Raw genomic sequence first — 7,108 nt, 5'->3', positions numbered from 1 at the left:
TGCAATCATGGGTAAGGCTAAGGAGCTTTCACAAAAGCTGAGAGAGGAAATTATTTCATTGCACCTGAAGGGCATTGGGTATAACAAGATTTCCCAAACATTTAACATTCCAAGAGAGCATTATAAGGAAGTTATAATTTATATAAGTTATAAAACTTATGGCACAGCTGCAAACCTGCCTGGCCGTGGGAAAAGCCCAGAATTTCATCAAGAGCCCTTAGCAACTTAACCAGGACAACTAATAAAAACCCCCTGTGTTACTGCAAAACACCTACAGGATGACCTGATGAAAGCCGGGACAAGTGCTTCAATGGCAACTATAAGATGAGCACTGAATAAACAAGGACTTCAAGGCTGGACTCCAAGATACGCCCCACTCTTGACCACGTGGAACATCAAAGGGCGACTAGAATGTGCCAGGAGGAATTTGGATAGGACTGCAGAGTTTTGGGAGACAGTTCTATGGACTGATGAAACTAAACTGGAACTGTTTGGACACATGGACCAGCGGTATGTCTGGCGTGTGGAAGTACCAGGCTCATGACCAGAAGAATACCATTCTCACGGTCAAGCAGCGAGGTGGGTCATTGATGATGCGGGGGTGTTTTTCTGCTGCAAGAACTGGCAGTCTTGACCGTATAACTGGCATCATGGATTCCCAGAAATACCAGGACATTTTAAAGAGGAACGTGATGCCTTCTGTTGGGAAATTGAACCTTGGTGATCATTGGACTCTCCAGCAGGATAATGATCCCAAGCACACCTCCAAGTCAACCAAAGCATGGTTGAGAAATAGATCCTGGAATGTCCTGGAGTGGCCCTCTCAGTCCCCGGATTTAAATCCCGTTGAAAATCTTTGGTGGGATTTAAAAAAGGCAGTTGCAGCACGGAAGCCGTCAGAGATCAATGAGCTAGAGGCTTTTGCACGTGAAGAATCTGCAAAAATTCCAACAGAGAGGTGTGAGAAGCTTGTCAGCACTTACAGAAAAGGTTGACTAGAAGTTATAAAGGCGAAATTAAGTCAAATTATGTTCTCAAAATAACTGAAATATGTAACCTCGATTCACATCACTGTAACGTCTTTTGAAGTGAGGGGGTTGAATATTTCTGATTGCAACTGTGTATGTGTGTGTGTATAATATATATTCATATTCATACACACAACGGCTGAACAACACAGCATGGGGCATTCTTGGCTTTCAAAGGGGCATCAGTATACACAGGCTGCTGCTTGTGTAATTGCTGATTTATGGTGCTGTGTTACGCAGATGGAAGCGTGTCTCGTGTCTTTGTATCCCACCCGTTCTCTCCCTTCGGCTTGTTTTGCAGCAGTTTTTCTCCCTCTGTTTGACAGTGCCGCCCTCCCCCTCGTTCTGTACCCCAGTGCTGTACTGAATGCTTGTATTGTGGAGGAAGTGTCTCACTCCAGTGGTTTGTCACTGTCTCCTTGGCTCCTCTAACCCTATAGCCCCTTGGCCTCCTTTCTTTTTTTCCCCCCAATCCCCTCCTTTCACCCCCCCACACCCTAGCCATGAACCCAGTGACCCTGTGAAGGAAGATGGGTCAGATTACAGCCAGACCTCACAAGAAGGTCAACCTGAAGAAAGTGTCTGAAAGATTATGCCTCTACGCACAGCAGTGGATTTGTGAAGCAGACAGCTTATTCCACAGTAGTGACCTGCGCGGTTGCTGTGTTTATTTAAATAAAAGCTGTTTGTAGTGAATGGGTTTTGGAAGAGCTGGAAAAAAGTCCCTGGATTGAGAGTGAAGGCTACTCTATCCCTTTAATGCATTTAATAGGCTTTAAAGGTGTGATTTGTGGAGCGATGCAGTGAGCGGAAAGCCTTCTGGCCGAGGCATGCAAAGCTGGGTCATGTGGCAATCCGACCAAGGAAAGTTCCATAAACCTCTGTGTTTCAAGCGACTGCTCTCTCGCGAAACTGTGAAACTCTCTGCAGCGGTACCCCCCCCCCCCAAGCCCCCTTTTGATCCCCCCCCAACCACTCCAGCCCACCCCCCTCGGCTTGTCCTTATTGTCTGAAAGCAGAAAAACAGGCCTTCTCCCCCCACAGTTTCTCCCCCGGTCTCTGTGTCCGTACAAAGGATCACACAGGCCGTTCTCATCCTCAGCGGCAGCAAGCGGGGCTGTTACCACGGTCCTGAGGTGGAGTGAGGGTCTGCAGCCCATCTTCATCTCTCCCCCCCCCCCCCCCCCCCCCGGTGTTGTTGTTGGAGTTTGCCTGAAGTTTCTCCGGGTTTCCACGGCAACCCCGTGGAACACCGAGTGCGCTTCCCACCGAAGTGCGCCCCGCACAAAAAAACAGCCAACGCATAACATTACATACACCATCCCGCCAAAGGTCGTCGTGAATGCCGTAGTTATGAATAAAACATGCCTTTGTTCCAAGAAATGAAGAGCATGTTGGCCTGCCTGTAGCCTTAATGACCGTTTCGATGCGTTGTGGAACACTGTGTACTCATTTCTGGTATACAGCTGGTGGGATTGTGCTCCACTCCCTCTTTAAAGCATTAGTAAGCTCCACCACTGAAGAGGGCCGTATTGGACTTGCCCCAGTTCTGCATTCCAGCTCATAACAAAGATGTTGCATCAGGTTAAGGTCATGGCTCTGCGCTGGCCACTGCAATGTTCCTGTGTTATTCTCTTCAAACCACAAGCAGCCATACCCGTTCTCACACCTATTTTTGTATAGTCAGATAATGGGGCCCATGACTTTTGATAGGACAGTATAAATACACAGGCAATAATTACAATTCAGTGAACGTGGAGGGGTCTTTTAACCCCTGGACGGGTAAATGTTGTATATACATACAGTTTAGTTAATTCTTTTGTTTGGAAACCTCAGTGGTCAAATTTATTCACGACCCTCCAGTATGTCTTTTGTGGATCCTCCTGTGACTTTGAAGATGTTTCCTGTAGTCTGCTACGAGACACAGGCCTTTCTCAGGAGCTGTGTTTGGCTACTTGCTCTGGCAGGATTCCACCTTCAGAGTTTTTGGTTTGCACTTGTGAACTGCCTTCTTGATCTTGGACCGCAAATTTATTGTCAGTGTGGTTGAGCGTTCTGGTGCGAAATGGCTGACGTGCAACTCTCAGGTGGATGCTACACATTAGCAGTGGTCAAGGTGAGTACTGTGAAGTGCTTTAAGAAACTTGCCAGGCTGAGAGGCATGATGGCCAGCCCAGCATATGGCGTTTATCTTCACATAATCATTTCTTTGTAGACTTTGTTGCCAGCTTCAGCCAGTTATCACACCAGAATACCTAGGAGCTTGAAGCTTTTCAGGTGAACCATGTGCTTTTAGCTTTAAATGTCCTGGTTTATGTTTGAATCCATCTACCCCTCAGATCTGACAAGGACACCAGAAACAAAAGATGTAATCAGCCCCAAAGCAAAACAGATCCACCTACACAAAGCACAGGGGTGGTAGTGATCTTCTTACTATGAGCTTGGTCTATCCAGAACTAAATGTACCGCTGATGAGCACATCTCTTTTGATCAGTTTTTGTTTAGTGTCAGTCCAGGCCCTAGTGGGAGCAACATACAGTTTGAACAAGTTTGCATCATATCTTAATCAGAGCTGAAGATTGACATTTAAAGCGAGAATCAAATTTTTATGTTTACCCGCAAATTGTTTTACATTTAACAGTTTTACATAGTACTATTGAGTTTTACATGCAGTAGTGATGTAAGATGCTTCTTTGATATGACTCTCTCATGAACATGCAGATATCATGTTTGATAACGAGTGCTAAGTTGGAACCTGGTAGAAATTTAGGCTAAAATACTCAGACCACTCTCACAATAAAAATGGATGCTACACAGTGATTTCTCATACCTGTGTATGACCTCGTTTAGTACTCAATATACGTCCTGTGAAGTCACAAAAGCTTCTGCCGTAACACAGACCACAGCAATTTGGTGCAGATTGCAGGATTTGCAGGAATTTATTAATTATTTTATTGATTTTATAATTAGAAGGTATAAATAAATTCAGTTATAGTGTTTCATTTTGAATGTTTGAGCTCTGTGCAGATTTCTTTTCTTTGTGCAAAATTGATGACTGTGGACTCGCATTTCTTCTGTTCTTTTTGTGTTTTTTATCAGGGTGTGTCAACAGCTTTTCAGGCCTGTGTCTGTGCAAGGTTAACACAAGATTCATTGCAAAGCATGATGTAAAGATCTGCTCTGTGTGCAGAAGTGTACCCCCACCTCAGCATCAGCAGATCTAAGGCCCTGCTCCCTGTTTTCCTGTGAGCAACAGTCCGCTGTGGCATGATGGAATGCTATTTCATCCTGCCTTTGAGCATGAGCATAGAAGTCATCTCATGTCATTATGCGTAAGTGCAGTGGAGAAAAAAATGTAGTCAAAGAACCTTCACCCTGGTGTGGTGCCAAACATGAATGTGTGGTGCAAAGCTCATGTGTGAACACTGTTTGAATATATGAACTGGGCGGTATCAAGGCATGAATTGCTGCCACCTGAATTTGCATTGAATTTTGCACATGAATTTAATGTTTTCTTCCCCCTGAGGTAGGCTCAGTTGATTTCTACTAAATCTCTACATTAGAAATGGCTGGCAGTAATTTTTACCGGAATAATTATGGTTATGCACTTAAGCTTCCATTGCCCTGACCCCATTTTTCCGAGGGTGAAAAGAAAAGAAGAATAACATGACAAATTTCAATAATAAAAAACACTTTAATTTGTTAAACAGATTTTAGTTTATTGTCCTTTCTCTGGAGCTGATTTCAGAGCTGTCACCTCCAATTAACTTTACAATATGTAAAGCCAGTCCAGGAGAGGAAAAAAAAAAATCCAAAATGGAAAAAAAAATCAGAATTAATCAAAACTTACACATGTAATGGCTATGCACAATTCACCTATCCCTGACCCCTATACCCCTCCCCTCATCAAAAAAAAAAACAAAAAACAAAACTCCACCCTCAAGTACTACAATAATGAAATATCAAATGGGATGCTTACCAATTACTTTTTAGATAAAAACTACATGCTACTTTTCAACTTCGGAGATAATGAGAATTAATGAACATACAAAAAACAACAAGAAAGGTAAAATTAAGCCATAAGGAAAGGGAAAAAAAAAAAGAACGAGAGCCACTGGCTTTTTGTGAAGGTGGTGGTGAAAAAGCTCCCGCCGAGGCTTTGAGGGAGCTGCCCAGAGAACGCTGTCTGAGGGGGAGCTTCTCTCTCTCCCAGCTCCTTTTCACACTCGCACACAGTCACGCTCACGCAGACTCTCCAGCGCTCAGACTGTCAGTCTTTACACAGCCACTCTCACACGGACTCTTAAACACTCACACAGTCACTCTTTACACTGATAATCTCACACGCACTCCGGCAATCAGATTGTCAGTCTTTACACAGCCACCCTAACACGGACTCTCCAACACTCAGACTGTCACTCTCACACGGACTCTCCAACACTCAGATTGTCACTCTCACACGGACTCTCCAACACTCAGATTGTCACTCTCACACGGACTCTCCAACACTCAGATTGTCACTCTCACACATACTCTCCAACACTCAGATTGTCACTCTCACACGGACTCTCCAACACTCAGATTGTCACTCTCACACGGACTCTCCAACACTCAGATTGTCACTCTCACACGGACTCTTCAACACCCAGCTTGTCACACTTTCCACTGTCGCTCCCAGACTCACTCTTTAACACTCGCATGCAATCACTTTTCAGCGTAACTGTTGTCAGATTCGGTCAGCACTCACGACTGCACTTCAAAGCGGTCACTCCCACACACCGGGTCACTCTTCGATGCTCTTGCACTCACTGATTTTAGTATCAAAACACAGCAATGTGCACTCATGCAATCACCCATCCACACATGCACACGATGTAGCACCAGAGCACAACACAGCTAAAACAATCACAAACTCACGCTCTACCTCTATCACACACACACACACACACACACTGCAGTAAGCCTGAAGAGAAGAACACCCAAAACGACATGGGCTACAACGTAAACAAGTCTGGTTCATCGACATTTAAAATTCATCTCAAAATCATTCACTAATACAAAGCCATCAGTTCTATTTCTTGAAATATAATTGCAAATATATATTATACATATACATACTGTATTAAATGGTAGACTGTTCTGCATTCACAGTTTTACTGTATTTGAATCTTTTTAAGTGACAATGTTTGGGGACAACTATGCTTTTTCTTTTCTTTCTTTTGCTCTAACCACTACAATTAAACGTTATAAAATCACTAAAATATTCCCAGCGTTTTTTTTTTTTTTTTTTTAAATAACTGAAGGCCCTGAATGATGTCAATGGAAGATGCATCAATAGTTCACTCGTCCTGTAAAATTGCATGTTGGACAACATCGAGCTTGAGTCAGTATAAGAAGCCATTTCGGAAAGAACACGTTATGATTTGGTTTTCTGTGTTGACATAGTTACAGCGGAGCTATGAATGACTTTTAGCTTTCATCCTCTCTTCCTGCTGAAAATGCACAGGGATGGTCATATTCAGCAGCAGCTGAGCCGAATGCCAGATTAAAGGCTAGGTAACACGGCGTTCCAAAAGAAAAAAAAAAATTCCATGCACAACGTGAGGAAGAGCAGAAAAGATGCAAAACATTCTGCTACAATCTCATAATTAAATAGGAACATCCTCCCTCCAACATCAAAATGCACATGTAAGTTGTTGATAGGAGAAAAAAAAAAAGAGAGAGTATGTCATGTCTTCGATCTGATACAGCTTGAAACATGTGATAGTGTTCACTGGCAGTTTTCCAACCTGGAAACTAATTATTTTTGTTTAAAACAAACAAGCAGAATCGTATCCCGGAGCTCATCCTGGGATGCTATGATCGTTAGGGACGTCTGCCTCTCTCTCTGTAAATCTCGGCAGGATCTGAGCATGTCCCAATGGCAAATGACCTTTTAATCAGATTCAGATCGCCATGGGAACGTGTCAGGGCTACCAGCGAGACAAGAGGGGCTTGTGTTCCTCCCCGGGCCACCGGGCCGAACGGCCAGAGGGCAGGCGCGCACGGGGGGGGGGGGCGTTCGATCTCATTACCGCCCG

Source organism: Megalops cyprinoides, chromosome 16 (assembly GCF_013368585.1).
Source record: "Megalops cyprinoides isolate fMegCyp1 chromosome 16, fMegCyp1.pri, whole genome shotgun sequence".
NCBI classification, from domain to species: Eukaryota; Metazoa; Chordata; class Actinopteri; order Elopiformes; family Megalopidae; genus Megalops; species Megalops cyprinoides.
Note: the sequence above shows the minus strand (reverse complement) of the source record.